This window comes from Rhinolophus ferrumequinum, chromosome 10, assembly GCF_004115265.2.
Source record: "Rhinolophus ferrumequinum isolate MPI-CBG mRhiFer1 chromosome 10, mRhiFer1_v1.p, whole genome shotgun sequence".
In the NCBI taxonomy this organism is placed as follows: domain Eukaryota; kingdom Metazoa; phylum Chordata; class Mammalia; order Chiroptera; family Rhinolophidae; genus Rhinolophus; species Rhinolophus ferrumequinum.
Genome location: NC_046293.1, coordinates 41,388,541 through 41,413,747, shown reverse-complemented (window position 1 = coordinate 41,413,747; position 25,207 = coordinate 41,388,541). Strand labels below are relative to the sequence as shown.

At 37.4% G+C, this 25,207-nt stretch overlaps 1 protein-coding gene across 3 annotated transcripts in view; it reads right to left on the bottom strand.

Moving 5' to 3' along the window:
- Positions 1 to 25,207, bottom strand: part of FGD4 (FYVE, RhoGEF and PH domain containing 4) — a 181,088-nt gene that overhangs the window by 78,342 nt on the left and 77,539 nt on the right. The gene's annotated exons all lie outside the window — the stretch shown is intronic.

The window sequence follows — 25,207 nt, the reverse complement described above, 5'->3', positions numbered from 1 at the left end:
AAGTGAAATGAATACTAACATTCACATAAATAACTGTACATGAATGTTTACAGAGGCTTTATTCATAATCACCAAAAGCTGGAAACACCCAATTGTCCCTCAATTTGCAAATGGATCAGCAAACTACGGACATTCGCATGTGCATTAGAAAGAAGCCAACCTAAAAGGCTACATAGATATTATTCCATATGACATTCTGAAAAAGGCAAGCCTGTAGGAATGTAAAATAGATCTGAGACTGCAGGGGATACAGGGAGAGACGGACTGATTACAAAAGGGCATGACAGACTTTTCAAAGGTGATTGGACTGTTCTTTATTTTCATTGTGGTAGTGGTTACATGACTGTATGCATTTGTCAAAACACAGAATAGTACTCTAAAGAGGATGAATTTCATTGTATATAAATTATCCCTTACATTAAAAAAAAATTAGCAGCAAATAAAAGCAATTTATTCTTTAAAAAGCAAGAGGCAATGAAATAAACGTTGGCTTAGATAGTATAAACTCAAAAATAAATGATTTCTGGTACATCTACTGCCTTTCTCATCATAAAAAGTAGAGATAATTACTGGTTCATTGTATCTGTTTCCTGTGACAGATTTCTAGTCAAGATGATGGAGTCAATAAACACTATTCTAGCCTCCTCTCATGACCACATCAAAATTACAACTAAATTATAGAAGAGCTGCCCTGGGGAATCACCTGAAGACTAGCTGAACAGTACTCCTATAACTAAGGATATAAAGAAGTCACGTCAAGACTGAATGTCAACTGTAACTGAAAAATAAAAAAATAATTTTAGAAGCTTGAGGAATCCAAAAGTGACATCATTAGCTCCCCACACGAATTCCATTTATGAACATTGAAGTTTATAATAGAATAATTAAAAGGAACTTTCAAGTAAATGTTTAGGTAATGTAGTAAAAGATTATTTGTCATAGATATCAGTCCTGGAAACTATTTAAAATTCATGCTGACCAACTTACAGCTTTTCACAAAATACCCCGCGCATGGCAGACTCAACGGGCTGACACACTGCTCTTACGCTTCTCCTAGTAGCATAGGTTATTTCTTCCAAACATTCACATGGTACTTCATAACCACTTGTTTTTTTCATTATATTGAACTTAGTTTACTTTTTATTAAAGCCTACCTGTATTATTCTCAAGAGATTATCATTTCTAATAGAAATAATTTAAAACAAAAATTTTACCATGCAACCGGTGCTTCCTGAATTAAAATTAATCTACAATGTTTAAAAAAAAGGTAAGGAGGGGACAAAGTTGTCTGCCCTCCCATTTCTACGTAAAGTTGCCTGGCACATCATCTGTCATGTAATTTAAAACTTCATGTACCAACAGCAAAGTTGCTTTAATAATTATTTACTACCACACATATTTTGGCAATAAAATAACAAGACAATTTATTTCACTTTGTCCAGATAGAACAAGGAGTGGGAAAAAAATAATTAACGTACTTCTGTCGTTCAGTTACTCACTAGGGAGTAAAATTCTCAGACTGATTCTCCAATTCTGTTTAACTCGAAGGCAGTCTTCATTTTCATACTATGGAATTAATCTGAATCTTAACCCATTTTGCACTCTTTAGTCTTCTAATAACAATCTAACACAATCAAATAGCCATTTGCTATTAAAATGGTTCCCTCACGGGCTTAAAAAAACCACATTTTAATTTTAAAAACCAACCAAGTGATGCATACTTGCCATTTTGCATGTCTGCGAGCCTTTATGAAGTGAGGCCTGGAAATTCTTGACTACATGCCAGGTAAGTCCTGCTGCTTGAATAGTTTTGTACCAAACTATTTTTATACAGATCTTCAAAGCAAGCCTATTATCCCTGAATCTCTATTCTTTTTTTTTTTAATGTTAATGTTTTATATTAATTCTTTAACTAGATGTTCCGTAGAAGTCCCAATCACACAGTACTGTTAACGTAGGCAGTACCCCTCAAACCAGGGTTTCTGGATGGATGATAGCATAACCTTCGATTAAACTGCTGCCCCTTGTGGGTTCTAATTCAATTCCATTAGTCTTCTACTTCGGAAGGCCATGGAAAGCTATACAGCTTTCTAATGTCATGCGACTAGGGATCGTTTGTCTGTTTTAGGTATTTGATTTAGGAGAAGAAACCTTGTATCTGAAATGTCATCTAACTTTAATAATTCTCTTCCAATTAAAAATACATAATCCTAGAAAACAAAATCACTCTTTCCTTACATAAATTATGGAATTGATCCTGATGCCCCAATTTATAGCCTGTCTGATCACACCTGTGTGGATTTCCTGGATCAGACCAATCATTTCATAGGTTCAAATCAACAGCTCAGTGGTAAACACACTTTAAGTTGGTATTTCTTCTCTTTCGGCATTTCCCCCATCACGGTCCACTCTTTTCTCTAAGTCTGGCATGACTTTTATCTAACTATTTTTTCACTAATCTCTGGTACTTGATAATATCTAAATTCAAAGCACAACCAAAGTTAATGGGTAAATATGGTGCTTGCTTCTTCTTTAATTAAGACTGTTATTATGTTCACAGAACTTCTTTGGATTCCACTTGATCAATGTCAAGTAACCACCCTACAATGGAAGAATTATGTACATCCTATAAATAAATCACATTCGGTAGGAAATAACATCAAGGATACATATGAGATTTCCAATTCTATAATTCTAGTCTTGCCACCACCTAGATTTCTACCTTTCCTACACAAAACTCTTGATGCACCCATTCTTAGCTCTCACCATAACTTCCGTAAAGGACGTATACAAAACACTTAATATCATGCTGGGAAAACAGTAGATTTTGATTTCTCTTCTCTGCTCAGTCCTTCCCGATCACAGTCCTTCTGCCTCACCCACCTCACAACAGAGTCACTCTTTAAAAATACTTTTTCTAGCCATTTAGTGTCCTTCACCTGCATCTCTTTCATCTATACCTATCAGGACAACGTCTACTTATAAGGTTCTAGTGCTGAGGTTGCCATGTATTGTGAGCAAAATATTACTGCAACTATTTAATGGATATAGAATTTCAGCAGGGGAAAATGGAAGAATTCCAAGATGGATGGCGGTGATGGTGGTTAAACAATGCGAATGTACTAATGTATACAACCATACACTTAAAAATGCCTAAAATGGTAACTTTTATGTTTTGTGTATTTTGCCACAAAAATTATTGCAACTAGACCATTTTCCACCCTCAGTGTATGCCACCCAACCTGTCCCTGCTGTGCCCCCAATCTATTTGTTCATGCTTATGAGGTCACTACATACTCTCTACTGCCTGTACTGTTCCTTTGCATTTTGCTCTTCCTTTGTCATCTACTCTAGATAACTGACTCCCCTGATGGCTGCAACTCCTCCATTATGCAGAAGAGTTTTAACCATCTATTTCCAGTACCAACCTGTCTTTTCAGCCTCATGGCTCTCGCTTCCACATGTCTAGAAACTACATCCTTCACTGGAGAGGAAAAGTTTGAACTACATCTTGAAGGATAAGTGAGATTTCATTATGCAGCAAAAGGAGGGAAAGGATTGCATTTCAGGTCTGCAGTGAGGAAATCTGGGGCAGATCTATAAACTTCATTATAGCTTGCAGAACTGTTCCTCACTTAGCAGCTGATATATCCTCAATGGCTGCTTGCTGCACTTAGAATGAAATCTAAACTCCATGTAAGGCCTGAAGTCTCTGTGCCCTGATTCCCTTTCTAGCCTCATGCCTTGCCACTTTTCTTTCAAATACATTCCCAAAGTATATTCCTCCTATCAATCACCAGTTTTGAGAAGGAAGTCAAGAAAAATGTTTTCTTTTCATAAATTTCCACAGGAACCTAACTATTATTTTTTCCAACTTTGAAATAACCATGCAGCTTCCAGAAAAGGCTCCTCTGAGACCTTAAGAAAATAAAACTTAGGCTTTGCTCTAGCCAGGTCAGATAAAGGGTAAAGCACATCTAGTTACTTGCTACTAACTTGGGAGAAAAAGAGGAAGGACTTTCATTTCTCTCTTTTTTTTGATTCACTGTCTCATCCAGATTTCTTTTAATTACTGTCTTCCTTTCCCCAAGACCCTAATGTACAACTTGTTGGCGTAACAGCAGACACTTAGGCCTTTTGTGTTGGCCCAAATATTCTTAAAGGAGAAACTCAGAATGTGGAAAGAAAAGATACCCTAACTATAACCAGTACCATCCTATCTTTGCAAATCACCTGTTCTATTTATTTCTTTCCTTTTGTCTCACAGATATTGACATACTTAAACATGCACTTTCTTTTTTTTGAGGTAATCTCAGAAGTATATTACAGGAATAAAAAGAAAATTCTAAAGAAAAAAAGAAAATTAGTAGATCCAGATTTCAGTAAACTTTTAGAAAGCTTTATCTAAGTTGCTGTCTTCGTGGTAGGAAATAACATCAAGGATAAAAAGGGAATTAATTTTTTTTTAAAAAGTCCATTTCTGTCACATGGGCCTTAATTGATAAATGGGTACTTGATAAATTATAAACTTACTTGCTTGAAATTTTCAAATTATTAGCCTAGCAATCTATATATTGTGAACTTTACCAATAATGATGAAACAAACAGGTTTCCAACATTACATGAAAGATCATAAAATATCCATATAGTCTTTAAGACTTTAGTTTGTACATTCACCACTCGAACTCAAGATAAATAATCGTATATTAGCAAACATCTCACTGTCTATGGAGTATGGAGTATCTCTATCCTTATCCTCTACACACGGTAGCAAAGGCAAATGTATTTAGCATCTAGGCAGATAATACCAATGGGTAAGGATACAGGTTCAAAACAATATGAATTAAGAGCTGTAGCAAACTGGAGAATGATTTTTTTTTATTTAAATTTTAAAACCCAAAAACATTGGGTGTGTCAAAGGAAATGATGAGCCATCAATTTAAGATCCCTTCTAAAATTGTTTTATCTGTTTCTTGAAAAAGAGTTACTGAGCCCTTATACGGGACTCAATACAGTGCACATGGCACACTGCTAGGCACTCAGAACGTTTTCATAGAAAGTCCTGGCCATCACTTTCCTGGAGTCCCATTTTCCTTCAGCCACACTATCCTTTCCAGTTCCCATGTCCTTAAGGTCTTCACATATAACAAATCTCACTATCCCCTATGAATTTCCTTTGAATACTTATTTACAACTGTAATTAAATGAATGTTCATGAGACGTCCTTGTTTAGCATTTGTTGTCCTTACTAATGGCAAAGCTTCTGGAAAGCAAGGACCATGACTGTCCTGGTCATTATTACGGTCCCCATGCACACTGTGTCAGACACTTACTACAATCTCATTAAATGGACCCTTTCCAAGGGGTCAAAGGGAGAGCAGACAAGTAAAGTGGTGACTGACATGTGTGGCGGGGCCCTGTTACTGTTACAGGTACATAGAGGAGAGTCAGGAAAGGCTTTCTAGAACAATTATCTCCGAGCTTTTGAGGACACATCCATCTCAGTATGGAATTTGGGCATCGCAGTCCCAAGTATGTATGTATGTATACGTGTATACATAAGTTAAATGCAACTATTATTACACTAAATTGCATACTGTAAAACACAAAAATAGAACTTAAAATAGGATAAGGTAAAGATAAAATATTTTTGAGACAACAATGTGTTTCAGTCTTCTTTGTTTTTTAAAATCTTGGTTAAATATTTCATGATACAGCCATTTCACAGAACAGATCTCAGTTAGTTTACTTCCATATGTGATTTTCATGATTGCCCTCGCTGAGGAAGTCATATTCAGAAGTACATCATTGGCTCCACTTACTAAAATAATGATGTACATTTTAATATCCCATCTACCAACTATGCAAAGGTTGTCCATGAAATTCTTCTAGTACATTTCCATCTGCCTTGATGTCTTGGAAGGCGTTACTTTTTTTTTTTTTTGAAAATGTGGTCTGAAACCTACTAAAACTATCTCAAAGTTTTTTAAGCAAGGCTAAAAAGATCTCTATTTAAGTTTGAATGTATGAGGCTTTTAAAAATGAGTTTTTAAAAAAGATATACATATCAATTTTGGTGATAAAATTACATAATAACTGAAACATTTCCAAACAACCATTTCAAAACTGCTCTGTCCAGAGAGCACTTTTCCTCCGCTGGTTGCAGTTACTTTCTCACTCATTCAAATCTCAGCTTTGCCTCAGAAGGACAGATTGTGTTTATTTTTTCAACTATATCTGCTAGGTAAGAACCTGCCAAACATGTGCTGATAAGATGCTGGTCTTCAAATGACAGGTTAGTGAATGGGGAACTTTTGTGATTTTTTTGTAAAAGAAAAAGACAAATTCTTTGGTGTGACAACTCATTTAAGTACTTTACCATCATATAACCCACACATGTCTGGGTGGTACAAAAGATGTTTATGCACTATGTCCAAGTAGTCCCAGCATCCCATTATCTAAGATCATGTAATCTCACTCAGTATAGCCAGCCAAGCCGAAACTGCCCTGGGCAGAAGGACAGGTGAGCTGGCCATGGCCAGCTCCCATCCTACCCTCACAATTCCTCACATGTAACTGGATATGCCAAGTGAATAAGTCCATAAATAATAGGAATGCTAAGGTGCTTTTTTAAAAGCTCCTTAAGGAAAAGGTTCCAAGTTCTAGGACCTGCTTCCTGCACTCCAGTGGTTCATCGTTTGCACTTCCTTGGGCACATAACCATTCATGGACTATTGCTCTGGAGAAGACATCTTCCACAAGCAAGATAAGTAGTGTTTATGCTCCTAGGTAGTTTTTCACAGGGATCTTGTACATTTCGTCTGATAACCCTTTGATCTTCAAGTTATTCCTGAAATTAGGTAAGTCAAAAAATTGACATAAATGCTATTGTACCAATGTTAAAATTGTGATGACTGTAAAAACTAGGCAGCATAAACAGTACATGCCACATGAAAAAACTATAGTCATCTGAAAAAAAATCTCCAGAATGATTTTAAGTTGAATTCTTCCAAAACTGTAGTCATAGTATCAAGGTAAGTCTAGGCAATATGAAGACTACCTAATCCTAAGGTTTGATTCTAGGATATAAATTATGATAATGAATAATTAAGAAAATTTCATGAAATTAAGGATGCCATTACATTTTTAGCTAAAAGTAACAGTGAATAATATTGGTAAAGAAGTATTTGAAAAAGAATGTCATCCCCATAATAAAGGATAACAGTTAAAATATCACTTTTTAGCCTTGGATTAGAAAAACTTCTTTTAAATTATAAAATCTAATCCTGAAGAAACTGTCATCTCAAGCACTCCCCATGGCAAGTATGTTGAAAAAGCCATTGAGGAAGCAAAATGGCAATGAATATCAAGTACCAGAAAACTTCACATCACCTAGCTCTATCGCTTTGGGCAAGCTACCTTCAAAAAAAGCTATCCACATAGAGATAAATGTAAAGTCATTTAGAACAAGGAAAAATTAGAAGCAACCTAACAGTTTAACAAAATTATTTTTATAACTATATTCCCTTCCCCCAAAAAAGGTCAGTCTGAAATACACAGAAACCATGAAATATGTGATAATTTGGGAGGCCGGGTGGCTCAGTTGGTTAGAGCGCATGCTCTTAACAACAGGTTGCCGGTTTGATTCCCACATGGGCCAGTGAGCTGCACCCTCCACAACTAGATTGAAGACAACGACTTGAGCTGAGCTGCCACTGAGCTGCTGGAGGGGCAGCTGGATGGCTCAGTTGGTTGGAGCATGTGCTCTTAGTAACAAGGTTGCCGGTTCGATTCTTGCATGGGAGGGTGGGCTGCACCCTCCACAACTAGACTGAGGGACAAAGACTTGACTTTTGAGCGGATGGGTCATGGAAAAGACACACTGTTAATCAAATTCAAAGAGAGAGAGAGAGAGAGAGAGAGAGAGAGAGAGAGAGAGAGAGAGAGAGAGAGAGAGAGAGAGAGAGAGAAATGTGGTAATTTGAATGAGTTAATAAAGTGTTTACTACTAAATATATAGGCACTTTTTTGAAGTACTCAACCAAAAACACACTAGACCTGGGCAATTTAATAAATTGCCCAATTTGTTAAATTATGGTCATTTCCAGACCTATTACAGTATTGTACACTAATATTTCCAATATGTCATAGATAACATATTCCTTAGATAAAATTATCATCTCAAACCAATGCAGTAAGTTTCCCATTCCTCTCTTCATTTAAGTAATGAATTAAAATTCTGGTATATCCATAGGTCAGAGACATTTTACTAGAGAAGAATTTTTACTCTTACTTATTTATAAACCATCTAATAACCACCTGGGAATTTGACACGAGACATTTTTATTCTACTAAAATAAACTTGATTCTATTTTAAATATTAAAAGTTTGTGCTAAAAGACCACTTTATAGTTTATACATTTTGTAGTCTATAGTATGCATCAATGTAAGCATAAATGTTTAGAATAGATAACTTTTGTCAGTTTCACTATAATTACTATTGACCGGTGTAGTGTTTAAAAGACTATGCATACTCAGTGCAAATAGAAAATGCTGACGAGACTAACTTTAAAAAGGAAAATTAGTTCCACTTCCTATAACTTTTCAAAGGGCTTTTCCCACTTAACACTGCTATTTTTCTCCTTGCTTCTGAGAACAGTTTAAGTTTTACTTTTGACAATTTAGTTATTACATCATATACTAATTTTGGATTAATAACCAGTTGATTATTAAAATCAAGCTACTGGTTATAGACTGGGTTTGACTTATTCAGTTGATTATCCTTACGCTTTTTTAAAATATTTTTATTTTTATTATTATTTTTTTTATTGGGGAACAGTGTGCTTCTCCAGGGCCCATCAGCTCCAAGTTGTTGTTCTTCAATCTAATTGTGGAGGGCACAGCTCACTGGCCCATGCAGGAATCGAACCGGCAACACTGTTGTTCAGAACTCCCATTCTAACCAACTGAGCCATCCGGCTGCCCCGATTACCCTTACTTTTGAAAATTCATTTGACTGCCCCTTTAAGAGTGGTACAGTAGTCCACCCTCCCCCTTACCCATGGTTTTGCTTCCCATGGTTTTGATTATCTGAAGTCAACCATGGTCCAGAAATATTACATGGAAATTCCAGAAATAAATAATCCTTAAGTTAAATTATGTGCTATTTTGAGTATTGTGATGAAATCTCACACTGTCCTGCTTCATCCTGCCCAGGAAGTGAATCAGCCTTTTGTGCAGCATTTCCACACTGTAGACACTATCCATTCCTTAGTCACTTAGTAATCTTCTTCATTATCAGGTCCACTGTTGCAGTATCACAGGGCTTATGTTCAAGTAACCCGTATTTTACTTTATACTGGCTCCAAAGCCATTCACATAACTTACATTACATTATATTGTTAAAACTGTTTTATTTTATTATACTTATTGTTGTTAATCTCTTACTGTGTCTAATTTATATATTAAATTGTATCATAGATATGTACGAGGTCTGACAATTAGGTTCGCAAACTTGTTGCAACGATATTGCTAACTTTTTTTAATATCAGAGGGATTATTCATTATGAATTTGCATCAACTGGACAAACAATTCACCAAGTTTACTATTTGGAAGTGCTGAAAAAGCTGCGTGAAAAAGTTAGACGACCCGAACTTTTCACCATTAATTCATGGCTCTTGCATCACAACAATACACCAGCTCACAGGGCACTGTGTGAGAGGGAGTTTTTAGCCAGTAAACAAATAACTGTATTGGAACACCCTCCCTAATCACCTGATTTGGCAATGACTTCTGGCACCTGATCTCACCCAATGACTTCTTTCATTACCCAAAAATAAAGGAAATATTGAAAGGAAGACATTTTGATAACATTCAGCACATCAAGGGTAATGTGATGACAGCTCTGATGGCCATCCCAGAAAAAGATTTCCAAAATTGCTTTGAAGGATGGACTAGGCACCAGTGTCAGTACATAGCTTCCCAAGGGGAGTACTTTGAAGGTGACCATAGTGATATTCAGCAATGAGGTATGTAGCACTTTTTCTAGGATGAGTTCGCAAACTTAACTGTCTGACCTCGTATGTATAGGAAAAACATACAAGTAGTATATAAAGAGGGTGCCAAAAATATATATACACATTTTAAGAAAGGAAAAAGCTATTAAAATTTTAATATTCAACATATACTGATAACTAAATATGAATACAAGTCATGTTTGACATCTGCAATTAAAGAGGTGCTCAAAGTGGTTACCATCAGCATCCAGACACTTCTGATTATGGCAAACTACTGCTTGAGCAACGTTGACCAAAGTACCCACTTATATACATTTTTTTGGCACCCTGGTATAAGGTTCGATACTATCTGTGGTTTCAGGCATCACCTTCCCCATGATAAGGGAGGGGCTACTATATTATATATGCTATGATCCTCTATGGGATTTTGGTCTTCACCCATCCATGGTCATTTTCATATTTGAAAGACACAAGCATGCATATATGCCTACAAAAATAATTTCTGTCTACCTTTCCTTTATTCCTTCTGTTAAAATGGAGGTAGGAAGTTAATAATTATTTAATTCAGGAATAAATGCAGTTGTTGATTTTGTACCACGTATGGAAAGCAGAATATCAGTATAGTCTGGCAGGAAAGCAGATTTTTTACACCAAAACAAATAGGTATAAAAAAAATGAGAATTTTGTTTCATTCAAAAATATTACCGTTGCCTTTAATTCGGTATCTCTATTGTTGGTGACAGCCTTCATATTCCTCGGTGATTCTTAAACACTTTGAAGACGTCAAGAGGTGCCAGAGACATTCAGGGAATGTCTGAGTTGTGTGGATTCACAGTGAGGGCTAGAGGGACAGCCACTATTATGTGTGTGTTGAGCCTGCCTCATGTGTAAGCTATAGGGGGGGCCTTCTTTTCTGTGTTAAACCCACCCCAAAGGGCCAAATCTGAGACCCCATTGGTCTGGTAAAAATCTGCGTGTGGGCACACCACCTTGCAGACTCCCTGGGGCCCTGCAGCTCCCAGCTAGCTGGGCATTGATGGGAGCACTCTTGGCGCCTGGGAGTCTGGCCCCACCCAACAAACTGCTGGAGGCTTGTACAGCAGTGGACGGCCCATAGAGGCCTGGGAAACTTGGTGGTGGATGGTCAGACCTAGCTCATGCTTCAGCCTTTCTTGGGCGGCTCTTGGAAATCTGCAGACCCAAGGAGAGTGGTGGCTGGCTGTGGTTTACTCAGGGTGTTTTGTGGAATGGACACAGATTTAGCACTGGTGGGAGGACTGAATCTACATTAACTTTGTGAAAACCATTGGCCACACCCCATGACTCCCTGGGAACCCACCACACCCAACTCGGGTGGCATTGCTGGGGGCACTGTCAACACCAGGTCAAATAGCCTGGTCAGAGAACTTAAGAAGGCTCTTTCAGCGGCTGAGTCTCACGGGCAGCTGGCAGGTGGCAATAGGCCTAGGGGAACACTGGGTATTTTGCTAAGCTGCCCCAGGCCCACAACTAGTGGTAGTTGGCCTTGGTTCACAGTGAGGCCACCTCCACAAGTCTCCAGGTCCAACACAGGTAGCAACCGATTGAACATAGCTTTGTAGCTACTACCAGGTAGTCCCAGGCCAGTCACAGGCAAGCCTGAAACTGGCCAGCCTGGGAGCTTCTCTGAGGAGGCACCAGAAACAACATCCCGAGAAGCTGGCCTTAGACCACACCAGAGCACTACTCAATTAGCCCCACAAGAGGCACACCCAAAGGGACAAGAACCCACTTGGGCAAATCCCCCTCTAAGGGAGCAGCCTCACAGCAGTGCATATACTGTGGGCATAGGCAGTACTTACAGTCAATCAGCCTGGGAGTCAGTCACACCTACTGATTAACCAAAAGCAATTAAGACTCAACTACAATAGGAGAATACACACAATACACACAGGGACACTCCAGAAACACATGCACAGGTGACCAGGGAGACTGCACCATTGGACCAAACCTGGGACACCTACGACATAAGGCCATCCAGCAAAAACTGAGAGACATAAAAAAATCTACTTAATACATAGAAAAGCAAACACAGAGAGGTAGCCATAAGGAGGAAACAAATAAATATGTCTCAAATTGAAAATACAGGAGAAAACTCCAGAAAAAGAACTAAATGAAACAGAGGTAACCAACCTACCAGAGACGGTTTAAAACACTGGATATAAGAATGCTTAAGGAACTTAGTGAGAACTTCAATCAAGAGACAGTAAACATAAAGAAGGACATAAAAACCATTAAAAACAACCAGTCAGAAATAAAAAATACAACAGTGAAAATGAAATATACACTAGAAGGAATCAACAGCAGATTAGATTAAACAGAAGACCAAATCAGTGATTTAGAAGACAAGGTAGCATAAAACACCCAATCAGAATAAAAAAAGAAAAAAAGAATCCAAAAAAAATGAGGATAAAGATATTTCTAGGACAACATGAAGTGTACCAACATTTGCATCATAGTGGTACCAGAAGGAGGAGAGAGAGAACAAGGAACTGAAAACCTATTTCAAAAAATAATGACTGAAAATTTCCCTAACTTGATGAAGGAAATAGATATAGAATCCAAGAAGCACATTGAGTCATAAACAAGATGAACCCAAACAGGCCCACACCAAGACACATCATAATTAAAATCCCAAAGGTTAAAGACAAAGAGAGAATCTTAAAAGCAGCAAGAAAAAAACAGTCAGTTCCCTACAAGGGAGCTCCTGAAGACTGTCAGCTGATTTCTCAACAGACACTTTGCAGGCCAGAAGGGACTGGCATGAAATATTTAAAGAGATGAAAAGCAAAGACCTACAACCAAGACAACTATACCCAGGATGGCTATCATTTAAAATTGAAGGAGAGATATAGAACTTCCCAAAACAAACAAAAAAAAGCTAAAGAAATTCATTACCACCAAGACAGTATTACACAAAATGTTAAAGGGACTTCTTTAAGAAGAAGAAAGGGGAAAACAAACAAATACATAAAAAATATGAATAAAATGACAATAACTATGTACCTATCAATAATCACTTTAGGAGCACATGGGTGGCTAACTTGGTTAGAGCACGAGCTCTGGGTAACAGGGCTGCAGGTTCGATTCTCACATGGGCCAGCAAGCTGCGCCCTCCATAACTAGAATGAAGTCAATGAGCTGCCACTGAGCTCCCGGGTGGCCAGATGGCTCAGTTGGTTGGAGTGTGTGCTCTCAACCACAAGGTTGCCAAGTCTACTCCCACAAGGGACGGTGGGCTGCACCCCCTGCAACTAACAACGGTGACTGGATCTGGAGCTGAGCTGTGCCCTCCACAACTAAGATTGAAAGGACAACAACTTGACTTGGATGGAGCTGATGAGTCCTGGGAAAAACACACTACTGTTCCCCAATAAAAAGAAGCCCTGGAAATACACACTGTTCCCCAATAAAGTCCTGTTCCCCTTCCCCAATAAAAAAATCTTTAAAAAATTCATGAAAAAAAAAAAGAAAAAAATCACTTTAAACATAAATGGATGAAGTGCTCCAATCAAAAGATATAGGGGGTAGTGGAATAAGAAAACAAGACCCATACATATGTTGTCTACAAGAGACCTACCTCAGATTGAAAGACACACATAGACTGCAAGTACAGGGATGGAAAAAGATATTTCATGCAATGGAAATGAGAAAAAAGCTGCAATAGCAATACTTATAACAGACAAAGTAGACTTTGAAACAAAGATTATAATGAGACAAAAAAGGACATTACATAATGATAAAAACATCAATCCAACAGAGGACATAATCCTAGTAAATATCTATGCACCCAACATAGGAGCACCTAAATAAATATATAAAACATATTGACTGACATAAAAGCAGAGATCAACAGTAACACAATCATAGTAGGGGACTTTAACACCCCACTGACACCAACCGACAGATCCTCCAGACAGAAAATCAACAAGAAAACAGTACCTTAAATGACACACTAGACCAGATGGATTTAACTGATATTTTTAGAGCATTTCACACCAAAGCAGAATGTACATTCTTTTCAAATGCACATGGAACATTTTCCAAGGTAGACCACATGTTAGACCACAAAACAAGTCTCAATAAATTTAAGAAGATTGAAATCATATGAAGCATATTCTCTGACCACAATGGTATGAAACCAGGAATCAATTACAAGAAGAAAACTGAAAAACATATAAACATATGTAGGCTAAATAACATGTTACTAAACAATGAATGAGTTAACGATAAGATCCAGGAAGAGGTCAAAATATACCTTGAAACAAACAAAAATGAAAACACTATGGCCCCGAATATATGGAACACAACAAAAACATTCCTAAGAGAGAAATTCAGAGCAATGTAGGCCTACATCAAGAAACAAGAAACATCTCAAATAAACAATCTAACTTGACACCTGAGGGAGCTAGAAAAAGAACAGCAAACAAAGCCTACAGTGCAAAGAAAAAAGGAAATAATAAAGATCAGAGTGGAAATAAATGAAACAGAAACTAAAAAAAAAAAAAAAAAAAAAAAAAGATCAAGGGCACCAAGAACTGGTTTTTGAAAAGATAAATAAAATTGATAAACCTTTAACTTGACTCATGAAGAAACAAAGAGAGGACCCAAATAAATAAAATTAGAAATGAAAGAGAAGTCACAACTGACACACAAGAAATACAAAAAAATTTAAGAAAATACTATGAGCAATGATATGCTAACAATTTGGGCAATCCGGAAGACATGGATAAATTCCTAAAAGCATACAATCTTCCAGGGCTGAATCAAGAAGTAACAGAAAATCTGAGCTGACCAATTACAACTAACGAAATAGAATCAATAATCAATGAGCCCCCAACAACAAAAGTCCTGGACTAGATGGCTTCACAGGTGAATTTTACCAAACATTCAAAAAAGAATTAACATTTATTCTTCTCAAACTATTCCAAAAAATTCAAGAGGAAGGAAGGCTCCCAAGCTCATTCTATAAGGCCACCATTACCCTAATTCCAAAACCAGATACAGACATTATAGAAAGAAAAGAAAGAAAGAAGGAAGGAAGGAAGGAAGGAAGGAAGGAAGGAAGGAAGGAAGGAAGGAAGGAAGGAAGGAAGGAAAAAAATTATAGACCGATATTACTGATGAACATACTCATAGATGCAAAAAACCTCAACAAAATATTATCAAACAGAATTCAGCAATACATTAAAAAGATCATACACCACAATCAAGTGGGATTTGTTCCTGGTATGCAAGGTTAGTTCAATATCTGCAAATTAATCAATGTGATACACCACATAAACAAATTGAAAAAATAAAAATCATACGATTATATCAATAGATATAGAAAAGCACTTGACAAAATCTAGCATACATTTAGGATAAAAACTCTCAGCAATGTAGAAATAGAGGGAACATATCTCAACATAATAAAGGCTATATATGGCAAACCCACAGCTAATATCATGTCAAGGGGAAAAGCTAAAAGCATTCCCCTTAAGATCAGGAACAAGACAATGATGTCCACTTTCACCACTTTTATTCAACACAGTAATGGGAGCCCAAGCCACAGCAATCACACAAGAAAAAGAAATGAAAGGCACCCAAATTGGAAAGGAAGAAGTAAAAGTGTCATTATTTGCAGATGACATGATACTATATACTACAGAGAATCCCAGAGAGTCCACCAAAAACCTATTAGAACTGATAAATTTAGTGAAGTATCAGGAATTAAAATTAATATTCAGAAATCGGTTGCATTTTTAAATATACACCAATAATGACCTCAGAGAAATTAAGGAAACAATCCCATATACAATTGCATCAAAAAACAAAACAAAACAAAAATAAAAAAACAGCTAGGAATAAATTTAATGAAGGAAGTAAAAGACCTACACTCATAAGACATTGAAGAGATAATTTAATGGAAGCATATACCATGCTCATAGATAGGAAGAATTAATATAGCTAAAATGTCCATACTACCCAAAGCAATCTATAGATTCAATGCAATCCCTATCAAAATACCAATGGCATTTTTCACAGAACTAGAATAACCCTAAAATTTATCTGGAATCATAAAAGACGCCCAATAGCCAACACAATCCTGAGAAAGAACAAAGCTGGAGGTATCCTGCTACCTGATAGCAAACTATACTACAAGGCGATAGTAATCAAAACAGCATGGCATGCATGTGCATAAAAACAGACACATAGATCAATGGCACAGAACAGAGAGCCCAGAAATAAATCCATGCTTATATGATCATTTAATCTATGACAAAGAAAGCAACTAGTATATGCACTGGGGTAAAGACAGTCTATTCAATAAATTATGCTGGGAAAACTGGACAGACACATGCAAAAAATGAAACTGGACCCCCTTCTTACTCCACATACAAGAATAAATTCAAAATGGATTAAAGATTCAAGTGTAAGACCTAAAACCATAAAACTCCTAGAAGAAAACAGGCCAGTAAACTCTCAGACATTACCCTTAGCGATATTTTTACTGATATATCTCTCTTTGGGCAAGGGAAACAAAAGAAAACATAAACAAATGGGACTACAGCTAACTAAAAAGTTTTTGCACAGCAATGGAAACCATCAACAAAACCAATCCTATTGAATGGGAGAAAATATTTGCCAATGATACATCTGATAAAGGGTTAATATCCAAAATCTATAAAAAATTCATACACTGTAACACCATAAACATAATAATAATAAATAATCCAAGTAAAAAATGGGCAGAAGACCTAGGTAGGCATTTCTCCAAAGAGGGCATACAAATGGCCAATAGACATATGAAAAAATGTTCAAAATCACTAATCATCAGAGAAATGCAAATAAGATATTATTTCAGATATTATCTCACAATTGTCAGAATGGCCATCATCAAAAAAAATCAACAAACAAGTGTTGGCAAGGATGTGGAGAAAAAGGAACTCTTGAGCACTATTCATGGGAATGCAAATTGGTGCAACCACTATAGAAAACAGTATGGAGTTTCCTCAAAAAATTAAAAATAGACCTAGCCTTATGACCCAGCAATTTTACTCCTGGGTATTTATCAAGAAAAATCCAAAACACTAATTTGAAAAGATATATGTACCCCTATGTTCAGTGCGGCCCTATTTACAATAGCCAAGATATGGAAACAACCAAAATGCCCATCAATAGATGACCGGATAAAGATGTGGTGTATATATATACACAATGGAATATTACTCCACCATAAAACAGAATGAAATCTTACCATTTGCAACAACATAGATGGACCTAGAGTGTATTATGTTAAGTGAAATAAGTCAGACTGAGAAAGACAAATACCGTAATATCTCACTTATATGTGGAACTAAAGAACAAAATAAATGAACAAACAAAACAGACTCACACATACAGAGAACAAACTGATGGTTACAAGAGGGGATGGGAATTTGGTAGATGGGTGAAAAGGTGAAGGGATTAAGAAATACAAATTGGTAGTTACAAAATAATCACAGGGATGTGAAATACAGTATGGGGAATGTAGTCAATGATATTGTAAAACCTATATATAGTGAGTGTTGGACTTATTGGCGGGGATCACTTCATATATTATATAAATGTCTAACCACTACACTGTAAACCTGAAACTAACATAAAATAACACTGAATGTCAACTATCATTTAAAAAAATAGTCACAGAGATATATACAGTACAGCACAGGGAAAACAGTCAATAATACTCTAATAACTGAGTGAGTATAGTGTCAGATGGGTAATAGACTTATTGGGGTTATTACTTTGCGAGGTATATAAATCTCTAATCACTATGTTGTTTTGTACACCTGAAACTAATTTTAAAAAATTAGTAAAATAGTTCCTAGCCCCAAGAACTCAATCTAGTTGGGGAGAGAGACAAGATAACAGCCTACTGCAAAATATGCTGATGACAGATAAAATCACAGAGTGCTAAAGTAATGCTGTTGGGATAAAAGCTTTACTGGAAAGATTGGTAGCTGAGCAGTGTCTTGAAGGAGTCCAATTAACACTGAAATTTTTCTCTGTCATAAAAAAAACAACCACCCAACATCATATAGGCACTTCTTGCCTCAACATTCACAAATGCTTCTCATGAATAGATCATAATTCAACCAGCTATTTCCCTATTGTTGAACATGTTAGTGGTTTCCCATTTTCCCCCATTCCCTCTGGAGCACCTAACGTGATATGATGTGAGAAATCATTCACTGGATCACTCAGTAACTTACTACTGGTAGATTTCTAAAATTGGGACTGTGGGATCAAGGACATGGACATTTTTAGTGCCATTGATACATGTCTCAGGTAGGTTCTTCTGTTTGCTTGTGTTGAGCTATTTTCCTTTCAAAGAGTTCTTGCTTCACAGGGCATTCTGAGTAGGTAGTTAAGTCAAGTGACTTCTGTATTCTGTGGCAACATCTGATGGGACTAAGGGTAAATGCTGACCAAAGCTTAGCCCACCAGAGTCTCTCTCCAAGGCATCAGTAGTTGGAACGTGTGCGTTTTTCTGCTCAGCATTGGGACTAGGAAGTGGTGTAATTGAGATTTGGGGTGGCAAAGTGCCATCCATACAGAGATGCAGAACACACCAGTCTGAGGGAAAGGGAACATAACTGTCCTGGTTCCAAGCTCCTGTGAGGTTAGCTGAACTTACTGTCCGTGGCTCTAGGAGATAAGTTTTTATTGTTTCTATACATCCCTCTTTTCTCTATGTTATAGTGGGATTCTTCGATTCCTTGCAACAAAATGTTCTCTAAGATAACACATATTGTCAAATTATTTCCTCAAAAGTTGTATTAATTTACACTGTCATCAAGTTACATTGTCATCTGAAGTTTATAAGGGTGCCAATCCAAAATATAACCAGTCAGGAAATTTTTGCCAATGTAATAATATTTACTTCAATATTTCTCTGATTGCCAGTTATACGAAACTTTTTTCTCACGTATTAGTCATTTGTGTTTCTCCCTTTTTAAAATATTTGTTCATATTTTTTGACAATTACTGACTACCTAAAGGCTTCTTAAAGACAGTAACTCCGTTTTCTCTCATCTCTTTGGAATTTTATCATTTCTATATGCCCCTGCTAAGCAATATTTAAGTTATATATATACATATATATATATATATGTATATATGTATATATGTATATGTGTATATATATATATATATATACACACACACACACATATTTTTCTTTTTTTGCAATGGCTTTCTAATTAAAGAAAACTGAGCATACTCATAAAAACTAAGAATATAGGATTCAAGCCAGAATGGATCAGGGTTTTAATTGCAGTTCATCATTTAACTATGAGTAAACTTGAAAATAGTATGTATCCCATAGCAAGAGCTTCATTTACTCAGTGAGGATAAATTCCACTTACCTGAAATATCTGTTAAAAATTAAATGAGATGATGAATGTACTTTGCATTGTCTGACATAAAAAAATACTAAAAGTTCATATTGCAATTATAGTAGTTGTAGTATAACTGCATTTAAACTTGCTCGAGTTGAACTATGTTTTGCAGATATAGAAAACAGCTGTCCAAGAGCGCTCACAAACACAGGTGCAATAGTTTAAGTTGTTCAAGCAACACGACCCCAACGCTCATGTGCCCTGTAGGAGTTGAGACAGAGCTCATGAACCTTCTGCTCCCTCATATTTCGTACAGCATGGCCCCTAAATGCAAACAAAGTGATTACTGCATCTCATGCCCAAGCAAAGAATCAGCAATCTCTTCTAACCCTGGGAAAAAAATGCACACTGGGTTGGACTTAACGAGAGAGTTGGTCTCCAAAGCTATGCCTTCCTAAAGGATTTCTCAAGGACTTTTTTGGCTCTATGCAAGTTTTATTTTAAGTGCTGAGTTTAGAATCTAAATAACAAGAAGCAGCTATGACTTAACTATATTGTGGTGATGACGATAGACGATGAAAATGAAAAAGAAGAATTCACCCTGCCTTGAACATTGTTCCCTCCAAAGTTTCTACCAGTTAAACTGTCAGTTATCGTTTAGACTACGAAACAGAGGATCTATTCCTTGAATGTTTACAGTTGTTCGAAGATTTCTGATTCATTACAGGACACAGTAAAAGTGTCTTTGCAAGCCAAGCTCGCCATTCTCAAATCCCGCCCCACCTTAGTTAGTTAGCTCAAGTTCTGTACCCAGCTACTGGCACTTCCCAGGCCCATCATGCCTTCCTGCTTTAGCTGCAGAAAGCAAAAATTAGACAGGAATTCCCAGCCCACCTCACCTGGACAGTCCATTACCTGCTTCTCTGGCCCCTGCACCTCTCCTCCACAGTGACACCAATCACACGGATGCAACTGACTGGTTAACAGGTCGTCACCTGAGCACCATGAGCACAGACCACGTTCGTTCTTCATTTAGAATCTAGCAGGGGTGGGCAGACATGCATAAATATGTGTTCTTTTGGAGGTGATGAATATGTTTAAGGTGTAGATTGTGGTGACGGTTTTGTGAGTGTATACTTATCTCCAAAATTCATCAAGTTGCATGCAATACATTAAATATGTGCAGCTTTTTGTATGTCACTCATACCTCAATAATTTTTTTAAAAGTTTGTTGAATAAATGAGTGTGAGGGGTGAATGACTAAGTGTAAGGGATGAGAGAGTGAATGCGAGAGATCTAAGCAACATTTATCCTGTAGAGAAAAGGCTAACAGTACTCCAGACTTTCACTGCTACAGGAACAAACACTTTAACATTCATAGGATTATTACTGATGCACCATAGAGAACATCACAACGATTATCATCACGTTTAGCACTAAAAGGGTTTTTGAGTATATTACTTCCTTTAATACCAATGATAATCTTCCTTCAATACCAACGGTAAGTTCTCATACCAATCTACTTCCTTTAATACCAATGATAAGTTCTCGTAAGCAGGAAATGGGTTTAGAGAGGTTAAGTAACTGTCCTAGACACCTCCAGGGAGCCAGTGAGATGGGACGTAATCTAGGTCTGCTTGTGCTCTGAATCACGGTACAGAAATGCCTCCCCATGCTACCCACCAAACTCTGATTTTGACAAAGAACATGTATTCAGTATTAAGTCCTGAAAGAAAAGGCAACATGCAGTGTGGTTTTGCCGCACTAATTGAACAAGGAATGATCCTGATGACAGGCTTTCCTCAATTTCCACCAAATAAAGTAGGGATAACACATTCCAACTGGATCACCTGGATTCTTATCATTTGTGTCTCAGCTTATATGAGGCCTCCTCAGAAAAACATTTCCTGATGACCCAAGCTAAAATTGGCTGCCCTAACATCCCTCTTTAACACATCATATTTTGTCTTCACATACTTGTCACCATTTGAAATGACACTGTTCACTTATTTGTGCACTGTGTCTCCGCCCTTCAGTATGTAAGTTTCACGAAGGACCTTGCCTATTGTGTTCTGGGCCCCACCCTCCTCACCAACAACACTGCCCAGCACAGAGTAAATGTTCAATAAATATTCGATGAATGAATGCAGGGTTAACACTGATAATAGTAACAAAGTCGCAGGTGCTCCCAAGTTGGAACAGGTGGGTGGGGTGAGGGTAGCGGAGGAAAGGGGGGCTGGGTAAGCAAACACAGGTTGTATGTCTCCAGTAATGTCCACAGAAGAGGGTGCATTAACCCACAACAGGAATGTACTGTCCAGGTGACAAGTGTGCCCTAGAGTAGAATTACATTTGCCGTTCTGGCTGTCCTTCCTACTGCTCTGCCCCACCTGCTCTGGGCTCCAGTCACCAACCAACATTATGATCACCATTTTACTTCCATAGACATGGATATAAAGAAGGGAACATGCAAACTAAAAAGCACAAATATCTAGTTGGCGTGGCAGTTATACTTTTTTAAAACTAGGCATTTATAATGAGAAATAGGTCTGTTTCTTAGAACCTTGGTTATTGAGGAAATATCTTTCAAACCTGCTCTTGCTCTGGGCATACTGAAAAGCACATCTGTGAGATTTTAGGGTGACACCCAATGTTCTATTCCTCAGAAGGGTAACAGCGTAGGAAGTCCGAAAACCTTAACCCCATATCTTTGCATTTAACATGCAATACTCAATATTAGCTGTTTCTGCAACTCAAGTTTTGTGACCTGGGACAAGTTGCTTAATTCTTATGGGCCTCAGATTCTTCTCTGTAAAATCAGAAAATTAAAATGAGAGGATCCTAACAGAGCTTTACAATATGTGAAAATAAACATCTAGCAATGCATATATAATAGGGATCTAAAAAGTCTAATAGATTCCATCTGTTTTCCTTATGGAGATACATCTTGTCGGTGATTTCATTAATCTGAATTCAGGGCCAGGAAACTGGTAAAAAAATTTTTTAAAAACACAGGATTTAAGCAGACAAGAAGGAAGAAAGGAAGGAAACAACTGACTACAGGGGACGTCAGTAACTCCACACATTTGTTACCAAAGAACAATCAGCCCCACCGAGTGGGAGCTATTGGGAAAACAGGGAACTTTTCCAAGAATGAGATATTGCTGGACACCCTTCTACAACTCCATCAAGCCATGCCTGGGCCTAAGGTGGTGGCAACTGAGAAAGGAATGAGGGCACTGCACGAAACGGTGCCAAGGATGTGCTGCTGCCTACACAGATCCACTCATTGGCACTTTATAGAACGTTTGCCTTTTTATTTTACAGGGAAGCATAGGAACATTTGTAAAAACAGAAGAGAAAGTATCTCAGAAGAAACAGCTGCTGATAATCAAATATATGGAAGACTCATATAGACAGAAATCCTGCCAAATGCAGCGACCAGCTCTGAGCCATAGCTTTTGGGTGAGTACATCGTTCACATGCACGCTTTATAGCCTTCACATCCTGTAGTTCTGTATTTTAACTAATGCACAAAATGAACTCATTCTAAGCATTTCTTGAAACCGTGGCAATATGGAATTGTGGGAGAGGGCAAAAGAGGGCAATTTTCAGGACATCTATTTTTAAAAGTCATGTACACTGTAAACAGCTTGAACACCAGAGACATGTGAACACAGCATCAGCAATGACAGCAACCGCAGGTTCTCCTTCACTTCAGATCCCCAAAAATCCTATCTGTGAGACTTCAAGGTGACAATGTTCTGCTCCTCAGAAGAGTAACACTGCAGGAAGTCAGCAGAACTTACCCCATATCTTTGCATTAAACACACAACACTCAACATTAGCTGTTTCGGCAACTCAAGTTTTGTGACCCAGGACAAGTTGCTTAATCTTTATGGGCTACAGATTCTTCTCTGTAAAATGAGAGAGTTAAAATAAGATGATCCCGACAGCTCAGACAGGTCATGGGCCAAATGGATCACAATGACCAAAAATAGCTGACTTCAAAAAATGACCAAAAATAGCTAACTTCAAAAAATGGATTATAAATCTGTACCACAAAAGCAAATAAAGACTCAATTTAGAGGTTAGACAGAATGCAATAAAATATAGGAAGAAAAATGTTAAGAATTTAATAGCTATTCATTAGCTCTGTAGCCTACTTGTTCAATTATCAGTCAAGTCAGGCAGCATTCCAGCATGTGTCAAAGGGAAGAAGCAGAAAAGACTTGACTACTTGCGCTGAACTAGTGGTGGGTGGATTTGCTGTCTACTCAGACTGTTAGGGATTTGAATCACTCCCAGCACTTTATTCAGAGCTTCTGTTTTGTTCATCCATATAACACTTCGTAAGAAATAACTCTGAATAAGGGTAGCTTTACATATTTACAAACATAAATATAAACTTGTCATTTAGTAAAATCTTCAAGTTGTATTGAAGGATTGAAAAGCATCATGCCATCAAAAAGTCTGAAAAGTGGGAAGAACTCACTGAAATCGAGTATCTTTCCCCTGCCTCACAGACAAGGCCACTGAGAACCAGAGGGCAATGCTTCATAGCAGCCTGAGAATTCAGGATACTCTAAACTCATTACCACAAGACGCTGGACATGGTGGTGGGTCTCACCACTGACAGTGTTTGTGAATAGAAGCGAACACCTCACCATGGGCAATAAGAAACACCAGGTCCCCAAACCACAGCACTTCAAGTGAACGACACATCCCATGACCATGCACTCCTCACCCTCAGGTACACTGCTTGGCACTGCAGGTGCTCCAGGGACCGTCTCTGCTGCCCACTCCTCTTCACCAATTTCAGAAAGGGTAACCCTAAGCTTCTTGTCAGTGGCTGATGGAATAAAGTGTTTTCAATGTACTTTGAAAACCTTCTGGCTTTATTATGTAATTACTTGGAAAACTTAGTCAAGGAACATACTAAGAAATATGCTTAAAAGTGAAAATGAATGACTACGTGCCTGCCAATACCCATAAAACGCTGGGGTAAATTCCGACATCAACACCCACTTAAAAGTACACAATCATAACTTTGACTCAGTAACAATAAAATAAAAAAAAAGGTAAGGAAATTCACAAACACTAGAGAAATGTATAGCTTTATCCTGCCCAGTGCAACTGCTAAGGTGACAGAATGCCAGGCACACAGATGCTCGTACACTTCACACCCATTCACTCACAGCCTTTTTCAGGTTTGCTTTCACACACTCTCATTTGCTTCCAAAACTTACATTGCTTATGAACGATTGACTTTTATGGGTAAAAATGTTATCCCGGTACTACAAGATTAGCCTACAAATGTTTGCAAATGCTGCTGAGGAAAATTTCAGGCAGACACACACCTATTATTATTGAAAATTATGCTTTCTAAAGATAGTATATACCTAATGTCATGTTGCATATAAAAAATTTTTTTAAATACTAATAATAAGGTATAAAGACCAATAAGTGCAAAAGGTAAGAATTTTAAAGTCAACTACAATTAATATCAAGAACCCACAACTGGTAAGTTGGTCCTAATAACCTGTTCTCGATGTAAGAACATGAGTCCTTGACCAACACAAGGTTAATCTAATTTTATATCATCATGAAAAAAAAGAAAATTAAACAGTCTATTAGCAATGACCTTTTCTGGTTCTCCGAGCAGACACTGACATGAATGTCCAAGATGACAGCTGAACAGCATAATTAGAAAGACTAAAGCTGCATAAGCAAAGCCTGTCCTTGCAATCCTTCCTATAGCAAATAAAAATGGCAGACCCAGCTAG